This window comes from Rhinoderma darwinii, chromosome 5 (assembly GCF_050947455.1).
Source record: "Rhinoderma darwinii isolate aRhiDar2 chromosome 5, aRhiDar2.hap1, whole genome shotgun sequence".
Taxonomy (NCBI): domain Eukaryota; kingdom Metazoa; phylum Chordata; class Amphibia; order Anura; family Rhinodermatidae; genus Rhinoderma; species Rhinoderma darwinii.
In genome coordinates, this window is record NC_134691.1 from 173,992,667 (window position 1) to 174,008,011 (window position 15,345).

Here is a 15,345-nt window from a genome sequence, read left to right on the forward strand (position 1 = left end):
GGTCCTAAAAAAGGCCATCCTTACTGATACAAGGGCAGGTTAAAACACCAGTTTCCACAAGGATGCAGAGAAGACACAATGTTAGGCTGGATTCACACAAACGTGTGCGTTTTGCGCGTGCAAAAAACGCCGGCATCATGATGACACTCTGTTTTTATGTTTACAAAGCTGCGTGAAATTCACTGACAGTCTGAACTGTCAGTGAATTTCTGTCATTCATTCACATAGGTCCGTGCGACGCGCGTGATTTCCACACGCATAGAACGGACGTATTATACGTTCGTGTGAATAAGCCCTTATATGAAGGAGTTTGCACAGGTGTAGTGTGCAGATTAACATCCACACACACCTATAATTAATAATGGCTGGTTAGGCTTCATGCACACAAATGTGCTTTTGCGTCCGTAATTTATCTTAAAAAATGTGAATGAATTGTGGACTCATTCATTTCTCTGGGTCCATGCTCACGACTCTGGTTTCCACGGCCCGTGCATTGGCCGGGAGCCTGGACTGCAAAAAAATAGGACAAGTCATTATATGGTCAGGATTTGCGGTCCGGACTCATTGAAATCAATGTGTGCACGGTCCGTGAATTACAGACGGCCCATGGATGACACTCCGTGGCCGTCCGTGCCATAATCACGGACCGCGCACATGGCTACGGCCATGTGCATGAGGCCTTAGTGTTCTGTGGCTTCTAAAAGGCTATCTATCAGTCAGCCCGTCTGATCTAATAGTATGGCTGTGACTAATAGGCTGCAAGCCGGTATGGTGCACTACATGTAACTGTGTGACTGGCACCTTATAGGAGCCTTATCTGTGTGAAATTATCATCGACATCGATCCATGATAAGACCAGCCATCTTGTGCAAAAAAGTCCCAAAGTAAATCTCAACTGCCTGACAATAAAATTACTTTACATAAGTATCTGGAAAACAGCATAAAAAGATTGTAAAATATTAAACAATATTTTATAGAAACAATGTAGAGTCCGTAAGGAGGGCTGGCAGTAAAATCCTGGTCCATGTGTAATGCTGAAAAATAAGTGTGCGGGCATTCACACTGTAAGTCTTTAGATAAAAAAAATCTAATTTGCAGATAAATTTGATATATTCAGTACAAGCAGGTGCTAGTTCCCGCGTCATGGCAGATATATCCATCACTCATATCTCGTGGGTACTGTCACAGTACCAACGAGATCAGTGGCAGGAGCAATGCCGTTATACACAGCCAGGCTCCTGCCGCAACTGCCAGAATTGAAGAGTTGTTAAATTACAGCAGTTTGACCCCTTAGAAGTCGTGGTCAGAAGCGGCATCTAAGCAGTTAGAAACGGGAGGCGGACCCCACTGACGTTACATCGGTCCCGTGCGACGCAATCGGCAGGGCTTCAGAGGAGATAGTCAGTATGATGATTTGCTTCATCTGCTACATTAATATTGCTGCATATCATACAAGCAATTGCTGATTGAAGTCAACTAAGGGGACTAGTAAAAAAAGTTAGATACAGCTAAAGGTTTTTATATATATATATATATATATAAAAGAAATAAATGTTATAAGTTAAAAATCAAAAACCCTTTTCCTATTTACCCCCAAGCACAATGTAAAGAAAAAAAATATATATTTTTAACATGACTGGTATTACCGCATCTATAAAGTCCAAACTATTACAATATGACATTAATTAACCTGCAAGATAAACGCCATAAAAAAAAACACACAGAAAAAAAAAACACCAGCATCGCTGTTCTTTGGTCACTTAATCTACCACAAAAAGTGGAATAAAAGGTGATCAAAAAAGTCTCATGTACCCCAAAATGGTACCAATAGAAATTACAGCTCGGCCTGGAAAAAATAAGCCCTCAAACCACTTAATCTAAGGAAAAAAAGGGTATGAGGTTAAAGGGGTTTTCCCAACATACAACTTTCTAAAAAAAATTAGTAACCATGCAGATAGACTATGTGCACAACGACACTTACGTAACTCACCTCCTATGTCCCCCCCTCCCTTTCTCAGATCTGCACCCCTGCATCTTCATTAAAAATTTCCAGCCTACAGAGGCCTGAAGGGGCGGTCCAACACTGTCACCATATGACCGCTAGATTTCCTAGTTTTCTAATACTTTTCTCAGACGCACCATGCTCCTGTGCACTTCCTACGTGCCTCACTGTCCCATCCCCACCCTGCTCTTTCTTGTATCTATGGTACTAGATTGAAGGAATCGCAGCCCACAGTCCAGTAGGCCCACAACACAAGCTTGTTATCACTGGACATATCTCTGCGCACAGCCATGTTTGAGATACTGACCACCCCGACCTGTATGAGATAAGGATGGCCGCAACTACACTCTTGCTGTCAGCATTGGTCATGTCTCTTTACAAAGCGGGGATGCTGAGCTACAACCTCTGATAACCCGTCAGTCACAGAAAATAGAGAAAGACACCTGCGATGATGCACTTAACTAATCGATGGTCTTTGGCAGCGTTGGACTTGGGTTCCTTGGGCCCACCAGAGGAGATGATTCAGAGGGCCCACCCTCCATCTATATAGATCATTTACAGGTCCACTTTTAATTTAATCATAGTCCTTGTTGTTATCATTATACACACAGGACATATCATCAATAAGGTCTGATAGGTAATCTTTGAATCATCCCATAAGATATAGACCCTAGTGTCAAGTGATTGGCTACAAATGGGGTTGTCTTCTGCTGAACCTTTAAGGTCCATTATTGTGTTAAAACCTGAGCCCACCAGAGGATCCTCTGGTTCTCTGGTGAGCCAGCCTGACACTGGTCTTTGGAGTATAGATCCTGGCATACCCACCTCCATCACCACCCACTCCTGACAGATATCATTCAATGCATCAAGATGTATCCAAGCGCAGGTATTCTGGCATTCACTGCGCATGTGTTCCCTCTTAGGATGGCACATGCACTGTTTTCTAGCAGTGATCTAAGAAGCAGCTATAGGAAAGGTAAAGGAGAAACTGCACATACTCATTCTAGATGAAGATCTAGTAACAATAGTGCTCAAACAATCATTATTAAAATGGGGATTTCAATGGGCTTTTTCTAGTGACTTGTAAAATTTGGTACTTTTATATGAAATATGATTGTTGTCGTGGGAATACTTCTCTAAGATACCAGTAGTGTGGAAAATATTTATTTGCAACCATAATTACTTCTATCTGAAGCCTAAAGAACACCTCTCCAAAAATGGCGTATTTTTGTACATGGCTTACTATAAGTATCTATGTTGTCACAACTACTATAATTTAGTTATCTGTACAAATATAAAGTTAAAAATAATATATAAAACAAACTTCTTTTATCAAAAGACTTCACATAAATTTATGTACAGTAAGGCTCAATTCACATCTAGTTTCTTAATGTACGTCTGATGTGCACATTTTAACATAAAAAAAGTGTGAAAGCGTGCGCTACAGCATGTACATTGAATCCTATGGACATGACGGATGCCTCAATAGTGTAGTTTGTGCATAGATTTTGTGTGCTTACTGTAACGTCCGTGGTCGCTGACCACGAACTCCTTCCATCCAGTCGACACCCTTCTCTCAAGGGATGTCTGCACATACGGCCGTCCTGCTTCACAGTGACCACCAGGGTTGCGCTCATGAACTCAGTCCAGACTTAAGAAGCCAGAGTGCATGCATGTTAGAGATTGAGCTAATTGCTCCCAGAGCACCCTGGGCTATAAGAAGGTCCCATCCCCATACTCCCACGCCTGAGCGTTGTTGTCGTATTCCAAGTTTGTCTTGCAAATGGTCCCCTAGTGTTTCCTGCTCCCAGAGTATCCTGTACCCTTTATCCTGATCTATTGCCGTGCTGAGCTGTAGCCGTGCTGTGCTGTATACCACGCCAGTCCTGCTTCTCCACGGCGGACGTCTACCTGCTGCCTAGTTCCTGCCAAGCCTGCCTTGCTACTGTCCGAGCTGCCACAGGTGCCCTATAAGAACTATAGACTCTGACCTGCGCCCTGTTGGCCAGCTGCCATACCGCCAAGGCGGTACGGCTCAGCGGGTCCACGAACCCTACGTGACACTTACGTCCTATCCTTTTTTTTTCAAATTCCTGAAAAGCGTAGTCTACTACGGTCTCAGTACTTTCGAAAAACATATGGCAAACATTTCAATTCGTATTGACGACGTATGGATGACGTAGGCAAATGTAAACCTCGTTTTTTGCATACATCGAACATATAAGTTTTTGCCACCATAAATTGGTGGTTGCCATTGGGACTGCCTCTTGTTTGCTCTGCTACTTGCAGATTTTTTGAGGATTCTTATTTTTTGTATCCATTGTGGGGGATGTAATTTTCCCTATGTGGGTAATCACACTTATTACCAGCATCTGTGTTCACTGTATGTGTGAGGTGGTGCTTCTGGTGCGATGTTGTCTCCTTGGTGACATTATAGCTTTTGGTGGTTACAATGGAGACTGTCTCTCGTTCACACCACTACCTGCGCGTTTGTAAATGATTTGTGTTAATTTATATCCATTGTATGTATATAATGTATATATGTGCACATGGCTTCTGTTGTATGTAACTGTTGGTGCTATGATGGGATTACACTCCTGTTCAATATGCATAGTGATATTGATGATACCTACATGTAGCGGTGTACTGCACATAGATTCCTGTGGACGGATTTGGCGCCGTATCGGACGTTGTCATAATACTGGTGGAAGTTCCTAGTGTGGGCAATTTCTTCTCATTGGTTCTGATGCCAATGTCGTGGATGGTTGGCGCTGAATGGAACCTGGATGCGCCATTGGACACTGCCATTGTGGCACAGTATATAAGCATGTACACTAGCAAATTCACCTACTGATAAAGGTTGCGAAACGCATGTTGAGGTGTTCCCTGGGGTGTTTTCTCCCACAGCCACCATGTCTGCCACAGGTATGTGACTTATTTTTTTTACTTTGGCTTAGGAAGTCCTAAAACAATAAAATAGCTATTTCTCACCTGACAAAACACCTGGTGTTCCAGTGCAACCGCTTCAGTCCCCTCCGCTGTTCTTTGTTGACAGTGCTGCAGCCAGGACCGGCCTTACGGGTGTGCGAGCTGCGCGAGCGCAAAGGGCCCTGCCCCCTCCAAGAATGTAGGGGGCGCCACTGGGCTGTGCCTCTACTCTGTGCTCTGTTCTTAGCTACACACACTGACTAAGAGCCAGGGAACAAGAGAAGAGGTGGAAGCTCCGCCCACAGCCCATCCTGCACAAAGCCTGTGATCCTGTCAGCATGGAGAGATGGTAAGTGTCTGTGTCTCTCTGTGTGTATATTTGTGTATACAGTATGTGTGTCTGTATGTATACAGCATGTGTGTCTGTGTGTATACAGCATGTGTCTCTGTGTGTATACGGCATGTGTCTTTGTGTGTATACAGTAGGTGTGTCTCTGTGTATATGTGTGTGTTTACAGTATGTTTCTCTGTGTGTATACAGTATGTGTCTCTGTGTGTATACAGTATGTGTGTCTGTGTGTATACAGCATGTGTCTCTGTGTGTATACTGTCACGGACACAGGGTATGTATGTGGACCCACTAGGCCGCTCCGCTTTAGCGGGGAGGCAACTGACCAGGTCACAGTCTATGCGGAAGTCAATGGCAGACAGTAATGCTTGGGTAAATGAAACAGTCCGGGTGGTGGCTGTGGCTTCAGCACGGATGGAGGCAGATGCGGCAGGTGGCGCCAGACGTGGCGGGCAGTATCCGATGAAGCAGAAGACACTTGATGTGGCAGATGACACTTGGCGTGGCAGAAGACACTTGACGTGGCAGATGACACTTGGTGTGGCAGAAGACACTTGACGTGGCAGAAGACACGTCGTGGCAGATGACACTTGGCATGGCAGAAGACACTTGACGTGGCAGATGACACTTGACGTGGCAGATGACACTTGGCGTGGCAGAAGACACTTGACGTGGCAGAAGACACTTGACGTGGCAGATGACACTCCAACGCTGGTAGGCACAGGAACTATAACAATACGGAATACAGGAACGGTAACAGGGCACGGGTAACAGCTGGAACGGGATACACTAAGGGACCATTGCGAGACAGACTGGGAAAGACTAACAACGCTCAGGCAAGGATTAGAAGGCCAGGGGCCTTCTTATAGACCAGGAAATCATGGCAGTTGATAGTGATGACGATTTCCTAAGTGCGCGCGCTGGCCCTACGGGACCCAGTCGAATGGAGCGGAAGTGAGCGCTGGCATCTCCTAAGAGGGAGACGGAGGCCAGCGCTCACAGATCCATGGATGCGGGCGTCGGGAGGTGAGTAAACCCGATAGCCCGCGGCTCTCTTCTCTTGGTATCTGCCTTTCGCTTCACGCGATCTACCGCCAGCAAAATAGAGGACCGGGTCTGTTGCCAGATTTGCAGGAAGTCCCCATATGCAGAGTAAGCAGCGGGTACCTGAGATGAAGTTGATACAGGAAGAGGAACTCTGGGATGTTGACTGTACACGATGTGAAACTGAGTGGAAGTGGTGGACTCACTTGTGTGGTTGTTGTAAGAAAACTCGGGCCATGGAAGAAGCTGTACCCAGTTATCGTGCTGTGAAGAGATGACGTGGCGGAGATAATTTTCCATGATCTGGTTGATCCTCTCAACTTGCCCATTGGACTGGGGGTGATAGGCAGAGGAAAAGTCCAAACTCACATCCAGGAGTTTACAGAGGGCTCTCCAGAACTTAGAGGTAAACTGAACCCCCCGGTCGGACACAATGTGAAGAGGCAAGCCATGCAAGCGAAAGATGTGCTGAATGAAGAGACTCGCCAGTCGGGGAGCAGAGGGTAGGCCGGTCAGCGGAATAAAATGTGCCATCTTAGAGAACCAGTCCACCACCACCCAGATGGTGTTGCATCCTGCAGAGAGAGGAAGGTCTGTTATGAAGTCCATAGCGATGTGCTGCCAGGGGGCACTGGGTACAGGCAGAGGTTGAAGCAGGCCGGCAGGCTTGGAGTGAGTCACTTTATTAGAGGCACAGACCGTGCAAGTAGAGACAAAGTCCGGAACATCCTTAGGTAGCGTGGGCCACCAAAAGTGACGAGCAATCGGGTCTTGGGTTTTACGGACACCGGCGTGCCCAGCTAGTTTAGAACTGTGTCCCCAGCGGAGAATTCTTTTGCTGTCTGCCAACCGAACAATAGTTCTCCCCGGAGGGATATTTCTAAGCTGCAGAGGATTGGCGGTGACAACGCAGGATGGGTCTATGATCGTCTGAAGGGACTCCACCGTGTCTTCCGTCTCAAATGATCTGGACAGGGCATCGGCCCTCACATTCTTGTCAGCGGGACGGTAGTGGAGCAGAAATTGGAAACGGGTGAAGAACAGTGACCACCTGGCTTGACGAGGATTCAGTCTTTGAGCGGACTGAAGGTAGGTGAGGTTCTTGTGGTCGGTGAAGATCAGGATGGGGTGAGCAGCAGCCTCCAGAAGATGTCTCCACTCCTCCAGGGCCAAATTGATAGCCAGTAGCTCCCGATCTCCAATGGAGTAATTGCGCTCAGCAGAAGAAAACAGTCTTGAATAGTAGCCACATACAACTGCCTTTCCTTTGGAGCTCCTCTGGAAAAGAAGTGCGCCTGCACCAACAGAGGAAGCGTCCACTTCTAGTGAGAACTGTCGAGATATGTCAGGGTGATGGAGGATTGAAGCTGAAGTGAAGGCTTTCTTGAGGCTAATGAATGCAGACTCTGCCTCTGGATTCCATACCTTGGCGTTCACACCCTTCTTGGTAAGGGTAGAGATGGGGGCCGTCAGAGAAGAAAAGTTCAGAATAAACTGCCGGTAGAAATTGGCGAAACCCAGGAACCGCTGTATGGCCCTTAGGCCTTGAGGACGTAGCCATTCCAGGACAGACTTTAATTTCTCAGGGTCCATCTTAAGGCCTTGAACCGAGATGACATAGCCCAGGAAGGGCAAAGACCTCTTTTCAAAGGTGCATTTCTCTAACTTGGCATACAAGTGATTCTTTCTTAGTCGCAGAAGAACTTGACGAACATGCCTCCGATGGGTCATCAGATCTGGGGAGAAAATTAGAATATCATCGAGATAAACTACAGATATCATTAACGAACTCCTGAAATACTGTGGGAGCGTTACACAGTCCGAAGGGCATCACCAGGTATTCATAGTGCCCATCGCGGGTGTTAAATGCCGTCTTCCATTCATCACCCCGGCGAATCCGGATTAGATTATAGAACCCCCACAGATCTAGCTTGGAAATTTTTTTGGCTCCTTGTATGCGATCAAACAGCTCGGAAATGAGTGGCAACGGGTATTTGTTCTTGACCGTGATCTGATTGAGACCACAGTAGTCAATGCAGGGTCGGAGAGATCCATCTCTCTTTTTAACGAAGAAGAAGCCTGCCCCGGCCGGGGAGGAAGATTTTAGAATAGAACCGCTCTCCAAGTTCTCCTTGATATAGGCTGACATCGATAAAGTCTCTGGCAAGGAGAGAGGATATACTCGTCCACGGGGAAGAGAAGCATTGGGAACCAGTTCAATGGGACAGTCATAATTCCGATGTGGAGGCAACGTCTCAGCTTCTCGTTTGCAAAAGACATCTGCAAAACTGGCATACTGAGAAGGTAGATCGGAGAGTGACTGAGGCAGAGGGGGCACAACAGGACGGACTTGTGACAGGCAATGGCTATGGCATCTGGAACCCCATTGAAGAACCTCTCCAGAATTCCAGTCGAGTGTCGGGGCATGTAGACGGAGCCATGGCAGACCCAGCAAGATAGGATTGATAGCCTTAGGTAGTACCAGGAAGGAGATCTGTTCCGAGTGAAGAGTTCCGACCCGTAGTGTCAACGGCTCAGTGATGAGCATGATCGGATCAGGCAACGGTAGACCATTCACAGAGGCAACTGCCAGGGGGTCTCTCCAGATGGACTGTGGGTAGTTGAAACCGATCCACTAGATCCTGGTGGATAAAATTAGCAGCCGCTCCAGAGTCAAGATAGGCGGAGGAAGGATGTGATGTCTGTCCGGTGACGATGGCCACAGGTATCGATAATTTGGAAGAGGTTTTAACATTTGGAGACGTTCCACCTAGAGTTGCCTCTCCAACCAACCCTAGGTACTGGAGTTTCCCGGTTTCTGTGGGCATTGGTGCACAAAATGACCCTTGAGGCCACAATACATACAAAGTCCAGAGGAGCGTCTGCGCTACTTCTCCTGTTCAGATAACCGGACTCTGTCTACCTGCATGGGTTCTTCAGGTAGCGCACTAGGAGTGGACAATAGTGGTCTCTGGGCAGAGGGTGCTGGTCTGTGGGCCCGGCTCTCCTGACGAACCTCTTGAGAGCGCTCCTGGATTCTCATATCAACCCGGGTGGCTAACAGGATGAGGGCATCCAAAGTAGAAGGAAGGTCGCGGGCTGCCAGTTCGTCCTTGATGTGAGAGGACAGTCCCTGCCAGAAGGTCGCCACCAGTGCCTCATTGTCCCATGCCAGCTCGGCTGCTATTATACGGAAGGAGATAGCATACTCCCCTACTGTGGAGCCCTCTTGCTTGAGGGTCAACAGAGTAGCTGCAGCAGAGGATGTTCGACCCGGCTCCTCGAACACGGCACAAAAGGACTGCAGGAACAAGGCTAGGTTCGCGGATACAGGTCCTTGTTGCTCCAAGATTGGGTTCGCCCATGCGAGGGCCTTGCCAGCGAGGAGGGAGATAATAAATGCCACTTTGGCCTCCTCGGAGGGGAAATAGATGAGGCCGTAGCCTAAAATCCACTCTGCATTGATTGAGAAATCCTCTGCATGCTCTGGGGTCACCGGCGTAGCGAGGAGGAAGGGGCAGAGGCACTGAGGATCCGGAACAAACGGGGAGCAACAGGCAGTGGCACGGCAACAGCTTCAGGAGGAAGAACCGGGAATGGAACAGCAAGTAGATCCAGGCGGACCAGGATAGAATTCACCGCCTCTAGGAGTTGATCCTGATGTGTGCGTAGGTCATGCATCTCTGTCTGAATCTTCTGTACTGGGGTCTTGCGCTGGCCAGCGGGTTCCATGGCCTGAGTGTACTGTCATGGACAAAGGGTATGTATGAGGACCCACTAGGCCGCTCTGTGGTAGCGGGGAGGCAGCTGACCAGGTCACAGTCTATGCGGAAGTCAATGGCAGACAGTAATGCTTGGGTACCTGAAATAGTCCGGGCGGTGGCTGTGGCTTCAGCACGGATGGAGGCAGATGCGGCAGGTGGCGCCAGACGTGGCAGGCAGTATCCGATGAAGCGGAAGACACTTGACGTGGCAGATGACACTTGGCGTGGCAAAAGACACTTGACGTGGCAGAAGACACTTGGCGTGGCAGATGACACTTGACGTGGCAGATGACACTCCAACGCTGGTAGGCACAGGAACTAGAACAATACGGAATACAGGAACGGTAACAGGGAACGGGTAACAACTGGAATGGGAGACACTAAGGGACCATGCGAGACAGACTGGGAAAGACTAACAACGCTCAGGCAATGATTAGAAGGATAGGGGCCTTCTTATAGACCAGGAAATCGTGGCAGTTGATAGTGATGACGATTTTCTAATTGCGCACGCTGGCCCTTTAAGGCCGGGCGCGAGCGTGCGCGCTCACCCTACGGGACCCAGCCAAACGGAGCGGAAGTGAGCGCTGGCATCTCCTAGGAGGGAGACGGAGACCAGCGCTCACAGATCCATGGCTGTGGGCGTCGGGAGGTGAGTAAACCCGACGGCCCGCGGCCATGGACGCTACATATACAGCATGTGTCTCTGCGTGTATACAGTATGTGTGTCTGTGTGTATATGTGTGTATACAGTATGTGTGTCTGTGTGTATACAGTATGTGTGTCTGCTTATATACAGTATGTGTCACTTTGTGTATACAGTATGTGTCTCTGTCTTTGTATGTGTATATGTTGCAGTGTGTGTGTGTGTGTATACAGTGTGTGTCACTGTGTTTGTATGTGTATATGTTAGTGTGTGTGTGTGTGTGTGTGTGTGTGTGTGTGTGTGTGAGTCTCCCTGTGTGTGTATGCAGTGTGTGTCTCTGTGTTTGTATGTGTATATGTTTGTGTGTGTGTGTTTGTGTGTGTGTCTCTGCATGTGTTTATGTCTCTTTGTGAAAGTGTGTGTTCATAAAACAAAGATATCTGTGCTGCCTCCTATATATCCTGCTGCCCCCTTTATACCCTGCTGCCCTTTATACCATGCTGCCCCTATATATCCTGCTGTTCCCTATATATCCTGCTGCCCCCTGTATATCTTGCTGCCCCTATATATACTGTTGCCTCCTATTTGTACTGCTGCCCCTATATATCCTGCTGCCCCCTATATACCCTGCTTCACTCTATATACCCTGATGCCCCCTATATACCCCACTGCCCCTATATATCCCGCTGCCCCTATATATCCTGCTGCCCCTATATATCCTGCTGGCCCTTCTATACTCTGCTGCCTCCTTTATACCCTGATGCCCCTATATAACATGCTAGCCCCTATATATCCTGCTGCCACTTATATAACCTGTTGCCTCCTATATACCCGGTTGCCCCTTATATACCCTGCTGCCCCTATATAACCTGCTGCCCCTAATATACCATGCTGCCCCCTATTTACCCTGCTGCCCCTATATACCCTGCTGCCCCTTATATACCCTGTTGCTCTTTATATACTCTGCTACCTCTTATATACCCTGCTGCTCCTTATAAACCCTGCTGCCCCTTATATACCCTGCTGCCCCTGTATACCCTGCTGCCCCTTATATACCCTGCTGCCCCTTATATACCCTGTTGCTCCTTATATACCCTGCTGCCCCTTATATACCCTGCTGCCCCTTATAAACCCTGCTGCCCCTTATATACTCTGCTGCCCTTCTATATATATATATGCCTCTTTGTGTGTGTTTATATGTTTCTGTGGGTATATTTATCATCTACAACATTATCTGTACTTAGAGAGTTATCACTGTGTTATCAGCGGTGTTACATAGAACTGCAGATAACATCTACAACATTATTTGTACTCAGAGAGTTATCACTGTGTTATTTGTGGTGTTACATAGGACTGCAGGTAAAATCTACAATATTATCTGTACCCAGAGAAATATCACTGTGTTATCAGCGGTGTAACATAGGACTGCAGGTAACACTACTACATTATCTGTACTCAGAGAGTTATCACTGTGTTATCTGTGGTGTTACATAGGACTGCAGGTAACATATACTACATTATCTGTACTCAGTTATCACTGTGTGTTATCTGTTGTGTTACATAGGGCTGCACGTGAAATCTAAGACATTATCTGTACTGGGTATATATGGGTCTGTTTGTAAATGTGTCTTTGTGCTTGTCTACATGTGCCTTTTATGTATTTGCATATGTCCCTGTCTGTGTATTTATGTGTGTGTGTGTGTGTGTGTATATATGTGTCTGCACGTCTGTATGTATACATTCCACATGTGTGTATGTATATTTGCCTGTATGTCTAAATATCTATCTTTATGTATGTACAATATATATGTTCCAGTATGTGTGTGTCTATATATGTGGTTGATTTTTGGTTTGTGTAGGGGGCGACAATAAAGTCCCACATAGGGCGCCATCCATCCTAAGGCAGGCCCTGGCTGCAGCGATAACATGTACATATACCAACATGATCGTTGCAGCCCATTACTAGCCCCTGCGATCTTGTGCCGTATACCACTGTGGCCACTGATTGGCTGCAATGATTATGTGGGTATACGGGCACGTTATCACTGCAGCACTATCAACATGGAACGGCGGGGAGTACCAGTGCAGCTGTGAAGGAATTTTGTGAGATTTGAAGAGTAATGGCTCTTTTATTGTTTTATGGCTCACCCTTGGACAGATTTTTGCTTAACGCAAAAAAACCTTCTAAAGAAGCACTCGAAACCCCCCCCCCCATTTTAAAATGGGATGAATTGCAATATAGTAAGGTGTTTTGTCTTGCCGTTTCTGGCTGACAGTGGGTTGCGTGATCTCCATTCTGACTATTAAAATTTGACAGCATATGCTGTAGAAACCGGTGATCAGTCTCTCAAGTCTATGACACTCACATCGAGGCAATCATAGACTTGCATTGAGAGACTGACTTCCGGTCTGAACAGCCGACGTTGTAGGGTTTGCAGAGACAGAATGGAGATCACGTGACCCTCATTGTAAAACTCCATTATAATAATTAATTCTAAAAGTTATAAAGATGCATAAAGTGCATCAAACTATAGTAAAGTTATCTGGGAAGCACGTAGGGAGTGGGACCAAAGATGGCGTTTTGCAAGCAGGGACCTCAGAAAAAGCAGGACCAGAGCTAAATGCACGGCCGTGCATGCTGACATGTGTGGGCAGAGAGGAGCATAATGTCATGATAGTAAATAGGAGGGGGCTGGCAATAGACACACACTGTTTAGATGGAGAGGAAGCGTCAAGGTATCATAGCAGGTACACTGTGAATCTGTCGTACATACACTGAAGTAAGGTTGTGGGTTGTATGTTAAAGTTTTATGTTTGGGGCCCACCCAAGCCAGTGGGAGAGCGGGGCCTGGAGCTGGAGCTCCGGGAGCTTCAATGTTAATCTGTCCCTGATGCGGGCATGATATTTGGGGGGAGCACTACAGGAGCATGATAATGTGTGGGGGCACTACTGGGGCATGATACTGTGTGGGAGCACAATTCGGCATGATACTCTGTGGGGATACTATTGGGCATGATACTGTGTGGGGCACTAAAGAAGGATCCTTAATGTGTGGGGACACTAAGGGGGCATCATCACAGTGTAGAGCCCTATTACTGTGTGCCATACAAAGAGGGTACTATTTGTATGGCACAAAGAAAAACCCTGGTCCCTTGTTTCCCCCAGCCGCAAAACGGAAGGCAGGAGGATTTTGAATGGAGCAGGGTCTGGGCACGTGCAGTACCACTCCATTTAAAGAGGCTCTGTCACCAGATTTTCGAACCCATATTTCCTATTGCAGCAGATCGGCGCTGCAATGTAGATAACAGTAACGTTTTTTTTTTTCAAAAACTAGCATTTTTGGCCAAGTTATGACCATTTTTATATTTATGCAAATGAGCCTTTCTTATGTACAACTGGGCGTGCTTAAAGTTATGTCCAACTGGGCGTGTATTGTGTGTGTACATCTGGACGTTTTTACTTGTTTTACTAGCTGGGCGTTGTGAATGGAAGTGTATGATGCTGACGAATCAGCATCATCCACTTCTCTTCATTACCACCCAGCTTCTGGCAGTGCACAGACACACAGCGTGTCCTCGCGAGATCACGCTGTGATGTCACTCACTTCCTCCCACAGGAACTTCATCGCGTCGGATGAGCGAGGACACGCTGTGTGTCTGTGCACTGCCAGAAGCTGGGTGGTAACGAAGAGAAGTGGATGATGCTGATTCGTCAGCATCATACACTTCTATTCACAACGCCCAGCTAGTAAAACAAGTAAACACACTCAGATGTAACGAACACAATACACGCCCAGTTGGACATAACTTTAAACATGCCCAGTTGTACATAAGAAAGGTTCATTTGCATAAATATAAAAATGGTCATAACTTGGCCAAAAATGCTCGTTTTTGAAAAAAAAAAACACGTTACTGTTATCTACATTGCAGCGCCGATCTGCTGCAATAGGAAATAGGGGTTTGAAAATCAGGTGACAGAGCCTCTTTAAAGTCTATGAGGCTGACGGGAACAGTCAAGCATGATGTAATATGTTGTATTTCACAATACTTACCTATTAAACATATAGAAATTCATGTAGCGTGTGTTTGATTTCTAGTGTCACAAAACAAGTTTCCTAGCATAGATAGTGCATGTTCTTAACAAAGTAAAAAATTAAACCAGTGGGTAATTTTTTTATTTTCTGTGTTCATATCTATATTTAAGACATGATTTAACATGGTTCTGCACCTGAGCCTATTTTTAGATGTATCTGACTAATAACACAGACTGACATATGAAATAGCAGGTCTTGACTGCTGCCAAGTTGCTTCTTCTCTTCTCTGCTTGACTGTAGCTCTAATCGAGCAGTCATTTCAGAGAAGCTCTATGGAACGGATATGTTGCCTAAGCCTGCTTTTACACTGCTTTCGGGAGATCCACTCACACATACATACAAATTGTAAACGGAATATAATATAAAGGAGAAGGGAAAACTCCCTAATTAATTTGTATAAAAAAAGGTGTATTAGAGACGAGATCTTATGAAGGTAGTGTGAAGGCAGCATTACTACCACATGCTTTACTATGGAGATATCAGGCATCATTTCCATAGCAATCTGTCATTGAGCTGTACAC